This window comes from Haemorhous mexicanus, chromosome 6, assembly GCF_027477595.1.
Source record: "Haemorhous mexicanus isolate bHaeMex1 chromosome 6, bHaeMex1.pri, whole genome shotgun sequence".
NCBI lineage: Eukaryota > Metazoa > Chordata > Aves > Passeriformes > Fringillidae > Haemorhous > Haemorhous mexicanus.
The window spans coordinates 6,656,757-6,679,263 of record NC_082346.1 but is presented as its reverse complement, the minus strand read 5'-3'; positions in this window follow the sequence as shown (position 1 = coordinate 6,679,263).

Below are 22,507 nucleotides of genomic sequence, written 5' to 3'. Positions count from 1 at the left end.
GCCGGTGCTGTGTGTCTTTGCTCTTGGCGTCCCAGCATCTGCCGAGCTCTCCGTCTCCCGGAGCCTAACTAGGGGCTTCTTCGCTGAAAAAGCATTGTGCTGGTCAAGGTGCCCACCGGGAGCGCGTCTTCTGCTGAAGTGCGCTAGGGTGCGGAGCCTACCCTTGGGGAGGTTCGGATGCCCGTCTTCTGCCCGTCTCCTTTTGCCTACATCTTAGCTTTTTTTCTGAAAAGATTTTTTACTGAAAACCTTTTTTACTGAAAAGTTTTGTAGTATTTGTCTCAAGGAGAAACTGTGTCAGCACAGCAAGCCTCCCTCCAGGTTTTCCGAGCATTTAATCGAGTTCTTACCAGCTAGGACCAAAAAAGAAATCGTCAAATTGTCCACGGAGTGCTGAAAACATTTAATATTTCTCTGAAGGAGAAACTGTGGTAGTGCAGGAAGCATCCCTTCAGGTTTTCCATGCAATTCATCGAGTTCTTACCAGCTCAGACAAGAAAAGAAATCGCAAAAAAGTCCACAGAGTGCTGCATAAGGTTTAGAAGGATGCACAGGAAAGTGTTCGAAGAAACTCTTTCCCTAGCTATGTTAATGTAAGTTTAATCTGCTGGCGAGAGAATCGTTCTTGTCCTCTCAGTTTGAGAGCTGCGCACTGAATCCCGGTGCTGTGCGGCTTTTCTCTTGGCGTATCAGCGTCTGCCGAGCTCCCCGTCTCCCGGAGGCCAACAAGCGGCTTCTTCACGCAAAGAGCGTTTGGCCGGTCGAGGGGCGCTCCGGAGCGCGGCTTCTGCCGAAATGCGCCCGGGACCGTCATCTGTGTCTTCTTTTCCCTACATCTTAACGAAACGCTTTTCCACGATATCTCTTCAGAAGAAGGTGTGCCAGTGCAGCAAACTGCCCTGATTATGGCCTCATATTTTGACTTTCCTGTAGAGTCTAGAGGTACTTCTCTTTCGTAGTTAAGCTGCTAGTTGTTTTTTAATCACCACGCTCCCTGTCCTCTCCTACCCTGTGCGAATAGACACAGGCACATTACCTTGTAGTTAATAATTCCAGGCAATAGAAGAATCCAAGAAGAATACGCCTTGACTTTGAGAAGAATAGAAAAAATTTAATCTTTCTTTGAGGCCTAATATCACACATTTTTGTGTGTGGGCGGAGGTGTATCTGTGTGTGTTAATGGGAAGTGTACTCACCCACAAACTATTGGCAATATTTAATAACCAACATATCGTAAGGGTGGATGCATATAATTTCCTGCTCTTTATTGATCTTTCTTTTCAAAGGGAAGGGAAGGGAGGAAGGGAAGGGAAGGGAAGGGAGGGAGGGAGGGAGGGAGGAAGTGGCGGTAGGAAGTAAGTGGCGGAAGGAAAGAAGGAAGGGAGGAAGGAAGTGGCAGAAGGAAGGAAGGAAGTGGCGGAAGGAAGTGGCAGAAGGAAGTGGCGGAAGGAAGTGGCAGAAGGAAGGAAGTGGCGGAAGGAAGTGGCGGAAGGAAGTGGCGGAAGGAAGTGGCGGAAGGAAGTGGCAGAAGGAAGGAAGTGTCGGAAGGAAGTGGCGGAAGGAAGTTGCGGAAGGAAGTGGCGGAATGAAGTGGCGGAAGGAAGGAAGGATTGAAGGAAGGAAGGAAGTGGCAGAAGGAAGGAAGTGGTGGAAGGAAGTGGCGGAAGTGACGGAAGTGGCGGAAGTGGCGGAAGTGGCGGAAGGAAGGAAGGAAGGAAGGAAGTGGCGGAAGGAAGTGGCGGAAGGAAGGAAGTGGCGGAAGGAAGTGGCGGAAGGAAGGAAGGAAGGAAGGAAGGAAGGAAGGAAGGAAGGAAGGAAGGAAGGAAGGAAGGAAGGAAGGAAGGAAGGAAGGAAGGAAGGAAGGAAGGAAGGAAGTGGCGGAAGGAAGGAAGGAAGGAAGTGGCGGAAGGAAGTGGCGGAAGGAAGGAAGGAAGGAAGGAAGGAAGGAAGGAAGGAAGGAAGGAAGGAAGGAAGGAAGGAAGGAAGGAAGGAAGGAAGGAAGGAAGGAAGGAAGGAAGGAAGGAAGGAAGGAAGGAAGGAAGGAAGGAAGGAAGGAAATTCCCAAATGTCAGAAACCTTAAAAATTATAAAATATTTGTGTGGATGATATTTAAGTGCCAAGACTGTTCCTACATATAATAATGCTATTAGGAACTTCTATGCAAGACCAAAACAGTTAAAATAGATGGCAGTTTCTCAGAATCAAAAGTCTGTTTTTTCTGTCTTCAGCTAGTTACTGCTACTGCACAGAATGAATATTACCATAGAATAATAAAATGGTTTTGGATTGGAAGTGGCCTTAAAGTTCACCTAAATTCACCCCCCATGACATTGGCAGGCACACCTTCCACTAGACCCCCTTAAGCTCAAAGACCCATTCAAGCTGGTCTTGAACACTTCCAGGAATGGGTCACCCACAGTGTCTCCCAACCCTCCTGGCAAGGAATTTCTTCCCAATACTCAAAGGAAACATATACTCTTCAGGTTTTAAAGCCATCAACACTTTTCCTGTTGCTCCATGCCCTTGTGTAGCTCATCTGCCTCCTTCTGGTAGGCTGCTTTCAGATACTGGAGGACTGCTCTAACATTTGCTCAGAGTCTGCTCTTCTCCAGGCTAAGATGCCTGGAGCACTCTGGCTTGATGACAGACTCCCTGAGCTACACTGCAGGCTCAGACCATTCTTCTTCTTGGAATTGTTGAAGGATGCACAACCACTGCTGATTGTGCTTCATTGTGGTACAGGTAATAAATAGTTCATTTTTTAAATAAAGACACACTTGAAATGACAAGAGCCAAATTTTAAAGCAAAATTAATTGGAGAAAGATTCCTAAACTTGTGTCCTGTTACCCCAACCCATCTATTGATTGTAAATGACCTTCCTTGCTGATGTTATGATGCATGAACCAAAGCCAAGTGATATATACTACTTAAGACAGATGTTCTACCTGCTTACTAGAATATGTTCTTACAGTTTTAAAACAATCTCCTGAACATTAAGAACAAGAGATTACATCATGACGTAATGAAGTGCTTTGGTTGAAAGTAAAATGCATTTGAAGGAAATGGGTTTGGGGGCGAGCACAGCAAGATCTCAGAAATAGAGTGCCAGCTTAGTTCTCTGCTTCAGAGATAAGTGAAGCAATTCAGGAACGTCCTTCCGTGAAAATAGTTTACAGATCTTTCTGCACAACGGTTAACAACCAGCTACAGAAATGTGTGCAAATAAAATACTAATCGCTACAAGGTTGTCATCCATGAGTGGTAGGGAAACTCAGACTCATAGCAGTGGTTTTGCTGTTGTGCCTCTTAGAATAGACAGAAAAGAATGAGGAAAACTCATTTTTCCATCGGGTTTGTTTCAGTATTGGTTCAAAGACTATTTTCCTGCCCTCAGGAGACAGCACAAACTGTCAACAACTGAAATGCTTCAGAAATGGAAATTATCTGAATCACAAATATTTCTTTTCAAATAAAATGTAAAACATAAGTCATAACTGTAAAACAGAGCTATTTAAAGATGAAGGTATTATACATACTAAAATAGTCCCAGAGATAGCTATTGTGTCCTAAGTTTTTTTAAAAGTTTAGAGTTCCTGGTAAAAAACTTACATGCAGCTGAGGTAGCTACATGATATTTTCTTTCCAGCTTAATTATACTCCTCACTCTCACCACCTCTACCAATTGATTTCCATAAGTCCTTAGAAAACACTAATTTAACTTTTTTAGTTCTATGAAAAAAATGACAGTGACAAGAGTTATTTGCACTCCCTGTTTTCTGAAAAGCCTAACCATAAAGCCTTAAGAACTTTATCATGAGTTTTATTTCATATCAAACTAAATTTTAAGCGAGTGGCAGAGAGAATGGGAGCCTCAAGCAAAACAATTTAGGCTTCTAATTCTTGTATTGTCCTACTTACCTATGACAAGAACTGCAAAGAGGATAGATTAGAGTTAGCAGCTGTTTGACATTTGCACATACTCTTCCGCTAAAGAAGAGGTCAAGGATGGTTTTCTGGCCCTTCCTCTACAAGCTGCAGCTTCCTTCAAGGCACTTTCACCTGCTGTGGCATGGAGCCCTCCACCAGCTGCACTGTAGGTATGTGTTCTTCCATGGTTCTCTAGGGACTGCTGGGAGACAACCTGCTTCACTAGGATGTCCTCCAGAGACTGCAGGGGATTCTCTGCTCTGTCAACTGGAGCACCTCCTCCTCCTTCTTGTCTCACTTTAGCATCATGGAGCTGCTTCCCATACTCTTTTTTCCCCTCACTTGCCACTGCTTATTCATGTGTTTTGTGCTTTTGACAATATATTCTCACAGAGGCTGATGGGCTCAGTTGCAAAAATGTGTCTTGCTAGAAAATTACATGCTATACAAAGCCATGATTTTGTAGAAAAGAATAGTGGAAGTACAAATATACTGCTAAAGAACCAGAAAATTGACAAGGCTTCATTGTAATACATCCCCTCATTTTGCCTTCTTTCTCCTTAAGGTCTGGAAAGAATACTGGGCAGGAGACAGTGTTATTTCAAGGAAAAGACTTTTTTAGGATTCTAGGGTGCATGTTCAACTTTCTTGAGAAAACTGAGAAAAGGCACTTTGTCTTTTGTGGTAAATATCATTAGGCAGAAGTGACAAATTCTTACCAACAAGAGCAGGTCAAAATCTGGTGAGATCAAGCAATACACCTTGAGTGGCCAGGACAGAACCACAGAGTCATAGAATCAGTTGAATTGGAAGGGGCCCATCAGGAGCATCAAGTCCAACTTCTGGCCCTGCATGGGACCTTCCTTGAGAATCACACCATATGCCTGAGAGCAATGTCCCAAAGGTTCTTGAACTCAAGATAGGCGTGATGCTGTGACCACCCCTGGAGAGACTCTTCCAGTGCCCAGCAATCCTCTAGTTAAAAAACTTTTTCCTGATACCCGACCTAACCCTCCCCTGACTCAGCTGCATGCCATTTCCTCGAGGTCTGTCCTTGTAAACCTCATTTGAGAACTTTCTAATATCTTCAAGTCTTTTTTCATTGTGGCACCCAAAACTGCTCCCAAGCACTCAAGGTGAGGCCACCTCATGGCAGAGCAGAGCAGAGCAGAGCAGAGCAGAGCAGAGCAGAGCAGAGCAGAGAAGAGCAGGACAATGCCCTCCCTTGCCCAGCTGGTGATGCTGTGCCTGATGCACCCCAGGACAGGCTTGGCCCTCCTGGCTGCTAGGGCACTGCTGATGCACATTCAGCTTGCCAGTGGTCAGGAGCCTGGGTTCCTTTCTGCAGTGCTTCTCTCCAGACTCTGGCTTCCTAGTATACACACACACACACACACACACACACACACACACCAGAATTGCCCTGTCCCAGGTGCTGAATCCAGCACATGCCCTTGTACAACTCCATATGGTTGGGATTGCCTGTGGGAATTGTTGAAAACAGAGGATTTTGAGAAAGCTGCAAAAGGCAGGCCTCAGAGACAGCAGAACTGTGGTTGGAGCTAAGCAGTAGTCATAAGGTTTGTCAGCAGAAAAATGATAGAAGAAGTAGAGAAGTAAGGACAAATAGGACAATGGCCTGTGTATTACCCCTTGTCTAGAATAACTCCCTAAGCTACAGCAAAGTATATCTAGCCAGATGTTAGGAAGTTCTAAGCCTAATAATGGAGCTCTGTGCATTGTATCTTAAGGCTTATAAGCAGGTCTTTTATTCAAAATAAGCAAGCATTCTTTTAACCAAAGGTATGTGTGTTTATAGTGATTGGATAGAACTACTGTCACTGTCCTAGGTTGACTATATGATGCTTTTATCCCCAATCGTCTCATTCCGTTTATGCTGAATAGTAAGTTTTGCCCCTTTAAGACTTGCTTCAAAGATTGAGGGGGGGAGAGGAGGCGCGCAGTTTGTTTTCAGACACTGAACTCACTCCTACACATTCCTGCTTCTGGACTGCGTGGTTCTGCTGATGAACAGACGGCGGGACCGGGCTCTCTTTTTTTTTTCTTGCTTTTTAGTTAGTTTAGCTAGCTGAGGCAAAGAAATTCCCTGGACTGTGCTTTTTTTTCCCTTTTTCCCCTTTCTCTGGACCTGTTCACACCTGCTCTGGACTGAACAACCATAAGAGCACCAGCAGCTCGCATCGGTGGGCCAAGCTGGGCCTGGGCCACAGCATTTCCAGCGCCAGAGAGACTGATAAGAGACTGAGTGAGCTGAACTGGAATCTGGGGAGGGGACTTTCTGGGTTTGTCATCTCCTTTGGAGCAGCAAGGGGTTTTATTGTTTAATATTGTTTTCTTGTTTAATAAGCAGTTTTTTTCCACTTTTCTCCAAGGAAGTATTTTCTCCTAGACAGGTTAGGGGAGGGGTAGAATCCGATGGGGGTTCTCTCCCAAATTTGCCCTGAACCAGGACAGTCACTATGCTTTTGTTTTGTGGGATTGGTAAAAAACTTTTCAAGTAAGTTGTAACATTAAGTTCTTTGTCTGCTGCTGGGGACGTGAGCTGCTGGCATCTTCCCATTGTTATAACCATGTCATGAGACTGATGCTGGAAAATACAAGAGCTTGAGACGCCTTCCCCAGCAGTCCCGCCCCTTTCGTGATTTGTGCATAGACTCCCGGCCAGCCATAATTGCCCATCTCTCTTATTTGTCAAGATCTCTCTGCAGGGTCTCTCTGCCCTCAAGGGAGTTAGTTCACAGCTCCTCCCAATTCAGTGTCTTTGGCAAACTTGCTTAATATTCCTTCAAGTGCTATGTCCAGGTTGTTCAAAAGATGTTGAAGAGAACTGGCCCAAGGATGATACTGTCTTAGCCACTGAAATTAGCGCTTCATGCTTCTTCTTGCTCCTTAGTGCAGAAATCACAACAAATGTCTTCTTTGTTTCTTTTCTATCCATGCAGATATCTTTGCTTATGCTCATGCCTTTTACCCCAAGAGCAAGTGACACGACATTTACAAACACAGCAACAGCCCACTTTTCCTGCTGTTACTACACTTAACAATTTTGCAATCTGTCAATCAGTGACCTTTGCAACAAAAGTCAGACCTTCAGCATTTCTCATAAAAAGAGTAGAATGTCCTCAGAAGAAGAGAAAACTTTGCTGCATACTCTGTAAGCCTGCAGAATATATGACAATGAGTTAGCATCACAATCATTTAAGCACAGACCCTATACTTGAGCAGGGAAAAAATTAAAAGAAGAGCTATTTTATGCAGCAACATATCTGAGAAACAAAACAACTAGGATCTTCCAAACTGGTCCCTGCAGTAGAAATCTACTTGTAAGAATACGGAAGATAAAAGATGTGGTTTGGAAAGGTTATATCCTTGCTAAGCTAAATTGGATCTCATCCTGTAGATGAAAGATCAAGGAGTTCAAAGTGGAGCTAGAGAGACATATCCAGATATTGAGATGTTGCAAAGCATTTTTCAAGATAATTAGGCATTCTTGTGGACTGGGCAGTTAGGCTAAATCTGCCACACCCATTCAGTTTCGGGGACTGAATTGTGGAGTGCTAAACCATATCTGCTGCTGTCTAAAGTAAAAGAGATCCATCCAAATTGTATGGTTAGTGTGAACACTCACTCTCTATTGTAAAACACTTAATAAGCTATAAACCAGTCTTAGGAACAAAATGAAATAAAACTGTTATACCATCTTGGAATGGGAAAATATGTTCAAAATATTTTTTCTTTATGTTTTCTTCTTTCTTACGGGGTTTTTTTTTTTTAATCCCACAATATGTGATTCCTGAATTCAACCACTCTGGAATGTTTTCAACAGATGAACCCAGCATAGTATTTTTATTACAGGCTCTTGCTCCTTACAATTTTGGAATATACTCCACAGTCATTTTATCTCAGTCAGTTTTTTATCTCTTTTCCCAGAGACAACTTTTAAAGGACTACTTAACCCCTAAAAATCATAATTTCTCTGGTTTCTCAAAGCTTTTGGGGAGAGTTGTTTTGTTTTTGTTTTGTTTCAGTTTTTTTTATTGCATCATCCCTAACGTCTTCAGACCTACTAGAAGTGGAAGTTATAAATCAATCTTATCTTAAAGAGATTGTGTCATGGTTTGACCCTGGCACAATTCCAGTGCCTCCGTGAAAATACTTTCTCCTTGGTGTCTGCTGTGAGATATGATCAGAAATAGAGCAAAGCGGGCTCCAGCTTAGGAATAAAAGCAAAAAAAAAAAAAAACAACCAAACTTTATTAACCTACAAATATATATGAAGAGAAACACACACAGAACTCGGAATGAAAACCTTCCAAAAACATTCCTCCTTCCCCCCCACCAAATTTCCAATACATCTACTCCTCATATCATCAACTCTCAGTCTATCACCACCCTTTAGATAATCAATTCTCAGTTTCTCAAGGAGAGAGGAGTCCCTCTTGTATCATGGGCTTCCCCTGGAATCACAGTTGGAACCTCTTGAGTTTCCATGTCACACGTGGCACCGCCCAGTGATCATCTGCCATTGTGACATCTTCCTTCCATGCCCAGTGCTCTCACCACTGCACATCGGCCAGAGCTGCTTCTAGGGTTCCTCTTTTAAGTATACTTTGTCCAGTTCTAAAAAAAGCACAGTCTCTCTTTTTCGGGACACCTGTCCCCGCCAAATTCACCCCCTGGGGCTGAGGGGTCTCGAGAACAGAGATCTTCTTCTTCCCTGAAGATGGAGGGCACCACCACCGCCCTCCTCACCTGCCGTCTCTGTTCATGCCACTCCTTCACATAACATCACTGCACTCTCTTGGTTCCAAGCCTTTGCCTTTCCCCTAAATGCAGTCTCTGTGTCACAGGAAAAATGGTTCTCCCCATGGCTATGCAAGAAAGGCCAGCCAAAGGCCACTCTATCACCTCCTCTCACCTAAGATTCTCTACAACTTCTCTCGTGGCTTATTTCCTCTTACCTCAGCTCTATCTCTCTTCTCATTCAACTTCAGGAGGATTAGCATTTCTAAAGTTTCTATCATCCAAACAAGGGTTAAAAAATCTCAGGCTCTGCCTTGCCTGGCACCTTCTCCCTGCACCACCCCCCCCCCCCCCCCAAGCCTTCTCTTTCTCAGCTGGCCGTGTTGTCAAATTTCAAGGTGGCACAGGCACCGACACCAGCTCTCTGTCTCTCCGGGGGAAGGGGGGGTGGGTCACTGCTCGATGTCTCTCAGGGTTCTTCCACCCTTCCATCCTGCAGGGGCCTTCACTTCTCTTCTCTGTCCAAGGCCCGGCTTACCTCACCCAGCCACATGGCTTCCCCTCCCCCACCCAGCCCGGAGCCAGGCAGGGGAGGTCTGACCTCTTTCACGGATGGAACGCAAGAGAGCTTCCCCCTGGGAGTTCTCAGCTTTTAACCCCCCTGTGTTCTCAGAGGTGTACCCGTATCCTCAGTGGCCACACCAGGTGCCAATATCCAAATCAGAGCACCCATTGGCTTGACCACAGCATCCCAAAAACTCACTTCCTCTCAAACCAGGACAGATTGTTAAAGCTAATGAACTGCCAGTCTCCATATTTGTATGGTTCTAAATCCTTTGAATTTCAAGGTTGCCTTCCTGAATGCTCAGTTTAATTAGAAAACACTGTGTTTCTAAAGGAGACCCAGTTCAATTGCTTCTGCAAATTCACCTTCATTTTATAGGATTGTACTTCAAGAAATCTTGTTTCATTCAAACATGAAAAGTATAGATTTGACATCATATGTGACCCTTTCATCTGCCTGAACTGTATTTCATTGTGTGAGTTCCTCAGTTGCTTCAAAGAAGGACAGATTTTTTTCGATTTGCATAGCATGTTATCTGGAGATCTCCTGCCTGCTTTCTTCACTTGCTTTAATGGGAAGGCAAGGGAAATACATTTGGAATGTTATCTTTGATAGTCTACTTTTACCTACCAGTATGCTTCTATGGACTAGAACCAATTTCAGCTTGAAAGAACGTATTGTTATGATCCACTCATACCAACGGGGCTGGTGATAGTTCCTTAACTCGGAGTGCAAAAGACAACACGGAAAGGGGATTGAAGTATCAATCAAAACAAATGCACCACAGCGTCATGCTAGGTGTCGCTGCTTTTCCAAGCTTTGGCCAACTCTCAATTATTTGGGATGCTGGACGGTCAAACAACTCAATGTAACATCTTTTATTTTAAGTCAGGTTCTTACTGACATAGATACTATTAAACTACTATGATGGCATACATAGAACTATAGATTTCTTTTAGCACATGAGCACGAGTGTAAGGAATTTGAAGGAATGTGTTGTTTGAACCTTTTTGACCATTCTGCAGCCATTCACATGAAACTCAAATGACAACAAGATAACATGAAGAAATTGACTGGGAACGAGTGGGGTTTGCATGAATTGTTTGAGGAATGAGAAAGAACTGGATGGTTGAATGATCTCGTAAATGGAGCTTTGTTGTTACTAGTAGTCAATATTTCATTGCTTTGTGTTATTCCATGCATCATGAAACTGGGTGAGCCTCTTGGTAGAAAATACGGTGGAAAGGGTCTGGCTGGTGCAAGAAGAAGAAGGGGGAATTGTGGCAATGTATCTCAACCACTTAGACTACAGGTGCACCAGCCACCCAGCTTGAAACTGTTCTTATCAGAATTTTCTCAGGGCCCTCTGGAATTCATCAAGCTTACTAAGACATAAGCCGTGCTAAAACAAGAGAGAAGAAGCTGAGAAATCAAATTCCAAGACCACAAGAACTCAATAACGGAGGCCAGCAAAGCGCCTGGACTGTAAGCAAACACATCTTCTGAGAGGTGCATGCAGAATGCATGGACGAGACAAAGGCATCAATAAGAAATGCGTGACTAGCGTGTGCAGAGAGTTAGAATGTGTAAGTGCATCATGTAAACAAATAAATGGCTTCTGCTTAATCCTCTTGGTCCATTGCCCAGGAGTCCTGAATTTCCCACAAGTGATACTTACTAAAAGGGCTCCAATTTTAATGATAGAGTTACTGTCTATACCATGATTAATGGGAATAGTTCCTTAAAATCCTTCCCTTGCTGACATCAGTCAGTTTCCTCTTTTCCTGGTTGTACTGGTGGCTATACATTAGTTATGAATATAAGAGAATGAGTTTTAGGGATACGTTGCAAGGAAATAAATTGGTAGCCCCGCTTCCATTTCCATTGTCTAAGAAGAACTCCAATTATTTTTGGCCCTTTCATAGACCTCTGACTAGATTAGCATTTGTCTTTGATTGACCCCATAAATTTTAGGCTACTAGGCTTGACCAATGAATGGAAAGGGGAAAGTCACAGAGCTTCGGTGGTTCCCTTGTCAGCAGCTTCTCAGTAGCAGGGAGATTTCTGTCCTCGAGTTTGTTACTTCAGCTAGCAGATTATGCTCCCTTCAAAAGAAGGTGAGAAGGTTGCTTCCCTAAATGGTCAAATAATTCTTCCAGCTGTTTGTGACGCTTTTGTATTACTAGAGTTTGTTACAGAAAGTTGGATTAAACTGCATGCATCCGCTCTTGGGGGAAAGAGAGTATTTAGCCAATAGCATGTAGGCTTTTATCAACCTGAGATTGTCTTAACGGACCGGAGGCTTAAAACACAGTTATTCCTGCTAGCTCCAATTCCACTTTTAGGCTCGACAAACCGAGTGGTAAACCTGCATCAGTAGGGAGGGACATTTAATCGGACTTTCTCCTTTTTAGAGAGACGCTAATGAAAAAGATTCACAAAAATCAGAGCAGGCTATAAAAGATTGTTTTACAATTCATGAAAAGTGGCCCATCCCATCCTTTTAGTATTGCTAGTTGTGGTTGGACTTAAATGAAATGTGTCAACTCTGTGTTCCTGGGTATCCCATCAGTAATAGGTACTTCAGCTGCTGTACTTCTCTCCTAAAGCTAAGAACAGAATCCAAATAATTGTGATTCCATGGTCACAATTCACCCTGTGATGCTGACAGGTGAAAAAGGTGTGGAAGGTGCCCCGGTAATTTAACTTGAATGGCCTATCTAAATCAGCCGCCACAGATTTCCTGAAGGCTCAAACAGGTCAGTTGCCCATATTTTTCTTGGGATTCTTTTAATCTTTCCCCATTAGTTCAGCCTGTGCTCTCAAATCCTTTGCTGACATTTAAAGTATCTCAATAGCCTAGAAATGTGTTGTCTTTATTTATCACATCATTATTCCCTTCAAAAGGCTGCTTGCCTCAAGTCTCATTTTTGCTGATTTTCTGCTAGTTCATTGTCAGATGGCAGCAGGTGTTTTGTAAGAGCAAGTACACAATCCTATAGCTTGGTTTTCTTTTTATTTGGCCTGTCTAGAAAACGGAATGACTGAACATCGATAGGATTTTCTTTCCCTGTTATGTTTCACTGGAAGGGCAGATACAAATCATCTACCTAAACTCTTGGCACAGAGGAAACTAGTGGATTGCCGTTGCAAATGGGTAGATCCTTACAAAAGGAAGGCCTTGCAAAACCATGGCTGAGGCCCATTACTTTGGCTAAGTAGAAAAGGACTATGGGAAAGTGAGGCAGCTGAATTATAGGTAGATCAACAAGTTCTAGAACCATCGCGTGTTCACAGCGTGGTGTATGGTGGTTGGTTGAGTTATGTTTTTTGTGGCTTAAAGCTATGCAACTGATAAAGGCCTGACTGCTTCAAAAGCCTGGCTTTTGCAATAAAGAGGCTCTCCTTTGCACCTGCCTGGGTGTGGGAGCTCAGCACATCACTCCTGATGTCCAGAGCTACCGAGAGAACCCTTGGGGGGCTCGGGAGTCCTGGAATGTTGCCAAAAGCACTTGGTGGCTTGATTTTGATCCATCTAGAGATGTGCCACCGATGTATGAGGAAATGGAACCTGCGAGAACCACTCGGGTGTAAATGGTGAAGGGAAGATATTATTATAGGGTGAATCACAAATTTTGGGGTTTCGGTACAGGGGGGTGGTAGAGACAAGATGGAGGAATCAGGGTGTGCCACCAGGCTTTTCCTTCTTCTTCCTGTCTTCCATCTTCTGGGGTGGTGTTGGCACTTGTGGATTGGTCTGGGATGGGGGTGTACTTAGTGACGAAGATGATAGGTATTGGGGACAAAAATGTAAATATGATATACGTAGTTTTTGTTATAAAAGATGCGGCCACCTTAGGGGTGGGCAGAGTGCCTTTGGCTGCCGTGCTGGTCAGATCCTTCAGGCAGGGAAAAGGACTTTTTAGATAAGAGATAATAAACAAAACTGAAGACCGAAAAAACCTAGCGTCCAGTCTCATCCTTTGAAGCCCAGCGTGCAAGAACCATCCTAAGCGTATCTGGGGGCAGAGACAGACAGCTGACCCCAGACCTGGGGACTCTGTGTCACTACGGACCAGTTTGCCAAGGAGATGATGAGTAGGAATGTTGCAGAGCTGCTGTGTGCATATTAAAGGAATGGCAGAGAGTGAAGTGGTGGACATTTCTGGGGTTTAGTACAATGCTGCTGCATTGGTGCCAGTTTAGTCAGTTTTCCATCAGTGGCATTTCTGTCTAGAAGTACACTGCCCAGAGTCTTTCTAGCACTTGATGCCATTTCCTTACTTACTTCGTTTTAATACCTTCCTTCAGTTTAAAGGATGATACAATCCTTACATTTTGAAGATCCCTGTTAGGAAACACTATGCCAGAGGAATCATCGCTCCCTTTTCTTTTGCCTCCTTTGTAATTTTTATAGACTCATTTCAAATTTCTGCTAATGTCAATAACCATACTGAGACAACTTAGCAGGGTTGATGCTCCCAGCTGCTTTCCTCTTTCATACTGCTTCATACCATATATGACTTAATGGCCTCATTTTGTCATCAGCATTTTGCTGTGGTTTGCTATAAACCTGCATGCACTGCCAACTCACAACTTGTGTGTTGGCATTTCAAGGGCTTTGATGGGTTCTTTTCTGAGATTGCCATGCACTGGACTTTCACATTCACAAAGACTTCACCTACCATCGGTCGAATTTCCATATTTAATACTCTTTCCTGGAATGTAGGCAATATAGCAGCAAGTACCAAATTCCTTGCAAGCCCTGTCTTCCCAAAGGACCATTTAAAAAGATTGCTTTTCCCCTCTGACTAACCTGCCAGTATTTCAATGGAGAATTTGGTACCTTAAATGAACCTCTTAGAAGGGATCTCATCACAGGCGATATCTCAGGCTTTCTTAAAATACTGGCTCCTTTGGATCCCAATTCCATTCAGAGGGCATTTAAGATTTTTTTCACTGAAGCCATTCAACAGTGCCTCTTCTCTTATAAAATGTGATGTGCGTGACAAAGACGGATCCCCATGAATGGTTATACAGATATCAAAGTTCATCGTAAGAATGGTGGCTCCCTCCTGCAGTTCCATTTGTAACTGAGTTGATATTCCAAAGCTAAATACTCCAGGCCTCTGAACACCAAAGGAAGTCTTTGTCTTTTGCAAGAATTACCCCTAGGAGGACTTGTATTAATTTTGATTTCTACGGTGTTAGTCCTGTTGCAGAAAAAGTGTAGGTTGTACTCTCTTCTTTTGTACTCTCTTCTTGTGCTCTCATTCCCCCCTCTCTGCTTTGCATGCCCTAGTTGATCTACTGGTGTGACTCATTTGGCATCATCTCACAGTGCAAATTCTGCATTGTTTCATGTACTTACAAATGCTAGTTGCCAGGGAGCTTGTATAACCATTCAAGGGGTAAAGAATTGTAGGGCTGGGCAACTTCAGGTGGGGAAACTGTAAGTGGTTATGTCATGTCATATTAAAGTGACAGAGCAAATCAGTTGATACAGGACTTTCAGCTGGACACTTCTGAGAATAGCAGCATGTATGCAATGACAAGGCGATCTTCCAAGCTGTATTCCTGGAAAAGAAAAGGGACACCCTCAATGGTTAAGATGTTTGGCCTGAGAAAACAGCAAGAAATGTACCACAAAATACTTGAGCCAGTTGGCCATGGTGCCTACTTGGTCTGGGTGGCGTCCTGAGCAATGTAGAATTTCAGAAGCTAGCTGGACACTGTGGACCACAGGTCCCCGAACACCAATGCCAGCCCTTTTAACTGAATAAAAAACTCACTCAGCCGGGTTCCTGATTGCAGATTGCAGAAGCCACTGTGCACTGTCGAACTAGCCCAAGTTGCAAGTGGCGCTAGCTTGGGTCTGGGAGGCATCCTGTGCAATGCGGAATTTCAGGAGCTAGCCAGCCAATCCGGGCCAAAGCCACCAAACACAAACACCGGCCCTTTTCCCTGGCAAACAAAACTAACCTGCCCAGGTTTCTGATGGCAGATTGCAGAAGCCAGTTGGCACTGTCAGACCAGCTGAAGCTGGCACTTGTACCCCCTTGGGTCTGCGAGGCATCCTGCGCAATGCGGAATTTTAGGAGCCAGCTGGCCACTCCGGGCCACAGATCCCCGAAGAAACATGCAAGCCCTTTTCCCTGGAAAAAAACCTCACCTGTCCGGGTTCCTGATGGAAGATTGCAGGAGCCAGTTGGCACTGTCAAACCAGCCCGAGTTGCAATTGGTGCCTGCTTGGGTCTGTGAGGCATCCTGCACAATGTGGAATTTCAGGAGCCAGCCGGCCACTCAGCACCACAGGCCCTCAAAAAAAAACTCCAGTTCTTTTTCCATTGCAAACAAAACTCACCTACCTGGATGTCAGACTGCCGATCACCAGAGGCACTATCAAACAAGCACAAGTTGGCCCTGTTGCCACCTTAGGTCTCCGAGGCATCCTGGGCAATGCAGAATTTCAGGAGCCTAACGGCCACTCTGGGCCACTGGCCCCCGAACAATAATGCCGCCCCTTTTCCCTCTGAAACAAAAATCCCCAGCCCGTGTTCTTTATGGCAGATTGCAGGAGCCATTTGTAATAGTCAAACCAGCTCAACTTGGCACTGGTGCCACCTTGGGACTAGGAGGCATCCTGCTCAATGGAGAATTTTAGGAGCCAGCCAGCCATTCTGGGCCACAGGGCCCCAAAAAGAAACGCCGGCCCTTTTCCCTGGCAAACAAAACTCACCTGCCCAGGTTCCTGATGAAAGATTGCAGGAGCCAGTTGGCGCTGTCAAACAAGCCCAAGTTGCAAGTGTTGCCAGCTTGGGTCTGGGAGGCATCCTGCCCAATGCGGAATTTCAGGAGACAGCCACCCACTCTGGGTCACAGGCCTCAAATATAACGCTCGGCCCTTTTCCCTGGGAAACAAAACTCACCCACCCGGGTTCCTGATGGCAGATTGCAGGAGCTACTTGTCACTGTCAAACCAGCCCAAGTTGGTACTAGTGCCAGCTTGGGTCTGGTAGGTGTCCTGCACAATTAGGAATTTTAGGAGCCAGCTGGTCACTTCGGGCCACAGGCCACAGCCCCCCAACAAAAACGCTGGCCCTCTTCCTTGGGAAACAAAACTAGGCATTGGTGTTCGGGAGCCTGTGGCCCAGAGTGGCCATCTGCGTGGGGTAATTTCTCATCGCTCAGGATTCCTCCCAGACCCCACCTTGCACCCGTGCCTTCTCACAATGGTGTGGCATTGCCAAGTGGGTCCTGCACTCTGCCATCAGGAACCTGTGCTGCTGAGTTTTGTTTTCCTCTGAAAAGTTCCAGTGTTCATGTTCAGGGGCCCTTGGCCCAGACTGGCCAGGTGGCTCCTGAAATGCCGCATTGCCCAGGATGCCTCGCAGACCCAAGCTGGCACTAGTGCCAACACTGGCTGGTTTTGCAGTGTCTTCTGGCTCCTGCAATCTGCCATCAGGAACCTGGGTGGGTGAGTTTTGTTTGCCAGGGAAAAGGGCCGGAGTTGGTGTTCAGGGGCCTGTGGCCCAGAGTGGCCAGCTGGCTCCTGAAATTCTGCATTGCGGAGGATGCCTCCCAGACCTAAGCTGGCACCAGTGCCGACTTTGGCTTTTCTGATAGTCCCAAGTGGCTCCTGCTATCTGCCATCTGGAACATGGGCTTGTGAGTTTTTTTTCCCTAGGGAAAGAGTCGGCCTTGGTGTTCAGGGGCCTGTGGCCCAGTGTGGCTGGCAGCCTGCTGAAATTCTGCTTTGGCAAGGATGCCTCCCATAGCCAAGCAGGCACCAGGGCCAACTTTGGCTTCTCGGACTGTGCTAAGTGGCTCCTGCAATCTGCCATTAGGAACCTGGGCGGGTGAGTTTTGTTTGCCAGGGAAAAGGGCCAGTGTTTGTGTTCTGGTGCCTATGGCCTGGAGTGTCTGGCTGGCTCTTGAAATTCTGCATTGCGCAGAATGCCTCCCAGACCCAAGCTAGCACCAGGGTCTACTTTGGCTTCTCGGACTGTGCTAAGTTGCTCCTGCAATCTGCCATCAGGAATCTGGGCTTGGGATTTTTGCTTGCAATGGAAAAGGGTGGTATTTGTGTTCAGGTGCCTGTGGCCTAGAGTGACCGGCTGGCTCCTGAAATTCCACACTGCCCAGGATATTTCTCAGACCCCAGCTGGCATACAAGGACACGGTGGTTGGTTTTGCAGTGCCAAGTGGCTCCTGCAATCTGCCATCAGGATCCTGGATGCATGAGTTTTGTTTGCAAAGGCAAAGGGCCGGCGTTGGTGTTCAGGGGCCTGTGGCCCGGAGTGGCCGGCTGGCTCCTGAATGTCCACATTGTGCAGGATTCCTCCAAGGCCCAAGCTGGCAAACCTGGGAACTCAGGTTGGTTTGGCAGTGCCAAGTGGCTCCTGCAATCTGTCATCAGGAACCTGGGCTGGTGACTATTGTTTCCCAGGGAAAAGCTCAGGCATTGGTGTTCAGGGGCCTGTGGTCTGTAGTGGCTGGCTGGCTCCTAAAATTCTGCATTGTGCAGGATGCTCCCAGACCCAAGCTTGCATGACTTGCAACTCAGGTTAGTTTGACATTGTCAAGTGGCTCCTGCAATCTGCCATCAGGAATCTGGGCTGGGGAGTTTTGCTAGTCATGGAAAAGGGCCAGCATTTGTGTTCAGGTGCCTGTGGCCTAGAGTGACTGGCTAGCTCCTGAAATTCTGCATTGTGCAGGATTCCTCCTGTTGGGGAAGATGAAACAGGAAAGCCTTACAAATATGATTGCCTGGCAAAAGATTTTGAGAATATAGAAACTATAAGCGAGATTGAAATGAAAGCAAGCTTTGAGATCCCTTAGTTACTGAACAACAGGAAAACAATGGTGTGGCTGGCTGAAGGTAATCCCCTTTTGATGATACAAGACCCTCTGCAAGCAGGCAGGTCCAAGGGTCCAAGCAGACCCTGCCAACTTGGCAGAAGGGGTCCGAAGAATAGTTTTTAGGGTTTAAAATGTAGCACAGTATGGTAATGTAGTGATTCTTATAGGCTGCATGTAAATGTTATAGGATTTGTGTGCTGTACTAGAGTGGTTAGTAAGAATCAGAATATTCAACACAGAAGATGATTTATTGTATTGTAATGGGAACTTCGCTCTCTTGCTTTTACTCTTGCGCTCTTGCTTTTACTCTTGCGCTCTTGCTTTTACTCTTGCGCTCTTATTCTTACTCTTGGTCTCTTACTCTTACTTACTTTTCTATGCTCTCAGCTCTTGCCTTTTACATTATTACCCTCTCATCCTGTCTCTTCTCTCGGGCCTGCTCCAAGCTGCAGCTGGCAGCTCCCAGCAGGGCCCTGTACCCACGCCTTTTGCAATAAACCGCAAGTTCCACGACCTGGCTTCAGAGATCTCTCATCTCTGTCCATCCTGACCGTGCTATCCCCGTCTCGCCTACACCTCCAAGGCCCAAGATGGCAAACCCGGTGTGATAAATAGGTATGATTCGTGCTGACAAAATTGAAATAGTAATCAACATTGATACAGTAATTAATATTTGGGAATAATAAAATAGTTTAAAATGTAAGGACAAGAGAGAGAAAGGGAGAGGAGGGGTTCCAACCCCCCCCTTTCCTGCAGATGTTTAGGCAGGAAGGAGCAAGAGATAACACTTACTAAAAATTACCAATGTAGTATATGATAGAGATAATTCATGCTTTGTAAACTGTATAAAAATTATAAAGATCCAACCATGCATCTGACCCCCATGGCCAGAAGCAGGGCTTTCCTTTCAAAAGACTTCCCAGACTTGCCCAGATAAAATCATGACTATTAACAAATGAATGAGTCCTTCCTGGGCGATCATCAGACCGTCTCATAGGAATGTCCAGAACATTCACTGAACAGCACCTGAAAGAGATTACATCGAGGAATTGTGACGTCCTGGCTACAATTGAAAAGAGGACTATCTTGAGGAGCCCAGACAGCCATCCAAACCTATGGACTGACTTTTTGTACAGGACTGAATCTGTATAGTTCCCATTATACATATGTAGGAACTTACAGAAATCTTAGGTCATTTCTGCTCCAGACAGAATAAACTGTATGTAAGCTGGCTACCTGAAACAGTTGGTGTGAAACTCTGGGGAGACGCTGACACTACGTCAGTTCGACCCAAGTTCACTCAGCGTCAAAGTCCGGGGTTGATGCTGTCTTGGCTGTGGTGGTTTTAAAATACTCTATTTTTTGGTTGTCGAGCTAATAAATTTATAAAATTCTTTTTAGAAATTTGGCTGCTGATTTGATCATTTACAACACCAAGAAAGAAGGAAAAAACTGGTTACGTTTCAAGGATATGTTAATCATATGAGATTTATTGCTTTGATGCTTGGAACATGGTACTATGTTAGTTTTGGCCTACATCATACTAGCTTGGCTCACATTTTATTAGCTTAATGCGCAAGTGTCAACAAAAGGTGAATCAAAGGACAATGATGAAGAAGAGGGGCCTTCATCCAGATGACCACCGAAGAGGGGCGCGACCACCCAAAAGAGTTGCTGAGCATGCGCAGTTAAAGGTGGTGATAGGGTGGAGATAGAGGTGTGATGAATCGAAAATGGGAGGAGATGGCTCCGACAGATAAGATAAAAGGGGGAATTTTCGTTTGACACATTTGTACGTGAAGTCCTGAAGGGTCCAGGGACCTTCAGACTTCGTACCCCGCAGTAAAATATTTTGCTTATGCGCTATTATTGGAACCAAATTATTCCTTATTTTAACCAAATTGTATCCAATTTTATATATCCTAAGTTACTCAACTAAAATTGCTGCTACTTTAAATTTTGTTTGGCTTTTCCTTGATGGGATAATTTGGGCAAACATAACACTGGAATCTTGGGCTGGTTTGGCAGCGCCAAGTGGCTCCTGCAATCTGCCATCAGGAACTTGGGTGCATGAATATTGTTTTCCAGGGAAAAGCGCTGGCATTGCTGTTCAGGGGCCTGTAGCCCAGAGTAGTGGGCTGGCTCCTGATATCCCGCTTTGTGCAGGATTCCTCCAAGGCCCAAGATGGCAAACCTGGAAACTCAGGTTTATTTGGCAGTGCCAAGCGGCTCCTTCAATCTGCCATCAGAAACCCAGGTGGGTGAGTTTTGTTTGCCAGAAAAAAAGCCAGCGTTAATGTTCAGGGGCCTGTGCCCTGGAGTGGCTGGCGGGTTTCTGAAATTCTGCATTGTGCTGGAGGCCTCCCAGACCCAAGCTGGAAAACCTGGGAAGTGGGGTTGGTTTGGCTGTGCCTCGTGGATCCTGCAGTCTGCCATCAGGAACCTGGGTGGGTGAGTTTTGCTTGCCAGGGAAGAAGACCGGTGTTAGTCTTCAGGGGCCTGTGGCCTGAAATTGCGGTCTGGCTCCTGAAATCTTGCTTGGTGCAGGATTCCTCCAAGGCCCAAGCTGGCAAACCTGGCAACTCGGGCTGGCTTGGTAGTGCCAAGAGGCTCCTGCAGTCAGCAATCAGGAACCCGAGCAGGTGAGTTTTGTTTGCCAGGGCAAAGGACTGGCGTCGGTGTTCAGGGACCTGTGGCCTGGAGTGGCCGGCTGGCTCCTAAAATTCTGCATTGTGCAGGATGCCTCCCAGACCCAAACTAGCAACAGTACTAACTCACCCTGGTTTGGCAGTGCTAAAATGCTCCTGCAGTCTGCCATCAGGAATTTGGCATGCTGACTTTTGTTTGCCAGAAAATAGGGCTGGCAGTTGTGTTCAGGGTGCTAGTGCCCGGAGTGGCCGGCTGGCTACTGAAATTCCACATTGCGCAGGATGCCTCCCAGACCGATGCTGGCACTAGTGCCAACTTAGGCTGCTTTAGGCAGTGCCAGGTGGCTCCTGCAATCTGCTATCAGGAACCTGGATTGGTGAGTTTTGTTTGGCAGAAAAAAAGGCAGCGTTGTTGTTCAGGGGCCTGTGGCCCAGAGTGTCTGGCTGGCTCCTGATATTCCACATTACGCAGGATGTTTCCCAGACCCCAGCTGGCACACTAGGCAACTTGGGCTTCTTTGGCAGTGCCCAGTGACTCCAGCAATCTGCCATCAGGGACCTGGGCGGGTGAGTTTTGTTTCCCAGGGAAAAGGGCCAGTGTTAGCATTCAGGCGGCCTGCGGCCCAGAGTGGACAGCTGGCTGCTGAAATTCCGCAGCAGGCAGGATGCTTCCCAAACCCAAGCTGGTGCCAGTCCCAACTGCGGCTTGTCTGACCGTGCCAAGTGGCTCCTGCAAGCTGCCATCAGGAACCTGGACGCATGAGTTTTGTTTGCAAGGGGAAAGGGCCGGCGTTGGTGTTCAGGGGCCTGTGGTCTGGAGTGGCCAGCTGGCTCCTGAATTTCCACATTGCGCAGGATGCCTCCCAGACCTAAGCAGACCCCACTTGCAACTCAGGTTGCTTTGACAGTGCCAAGTGGCTCCTGCGATCTGCGATAAGGAACCTGGGCTGGTGAGTTTTCTTTCCAGTTTTGCTGGATCTATTACAGTTTTTCTCGCCAGCAGGCACCTGGAAATTTCTCTGGACTCTGGTTTACCGTTCAAATTTAGTTGGCCCATGCTGCAGGTGGCTCAACATCAGCTGCGTTGAGCCTGTGCTGAAGTGCTCCACAGAAATGTGAATTTACAGATCTGCCGAAATTGTACTTACTTTCAGTAAACTTTTAAAAATATCTGGAAATCTGCTATATAAAAGAAGATTTTAAAACTTATACATGAAAACAGTGCCTTGGGTTTGGTTGAAATATCCATTGCTACAAAATGTAGTAGGAAGAGAAGAAAGCTAGGATGAAAGAGAGAAAGCATTTTCAAATAGTAAAATGGGTATGTAATTTTTTCTGTTTCTTCACCTGTGCTGGTTGTAGCCAGCTGCTGACCACAGCCTGCTTAGCTGATGTATCATGAACAGCATGATACAAAGCTAACACAGACAGCATTAGAACTTCTGGATTACAACAGCTGAGTGAAATCCTGTCCTGTACCACCCTCTTGATACAGCCTAAAAGCTTCTTCAGTGTTGTCTTGCTAACACTTATTGCCAGCTGATTCTTTTCTTGCTGCTATAAGATGGCAAAGACCTTTTAGTCTGTGAAGGCTGAGGTACCCATGCTAGGTGACCACCATGTATCTGTGCTGCAGCTACCTCAGAAGCCAGAACTATCTTCACCCTTTACAATGTCATCTGCTGTGTCCTTTTGGAAAAGAAGGGGATAAAAAACCCAACATTTGGGCTTCCACTATT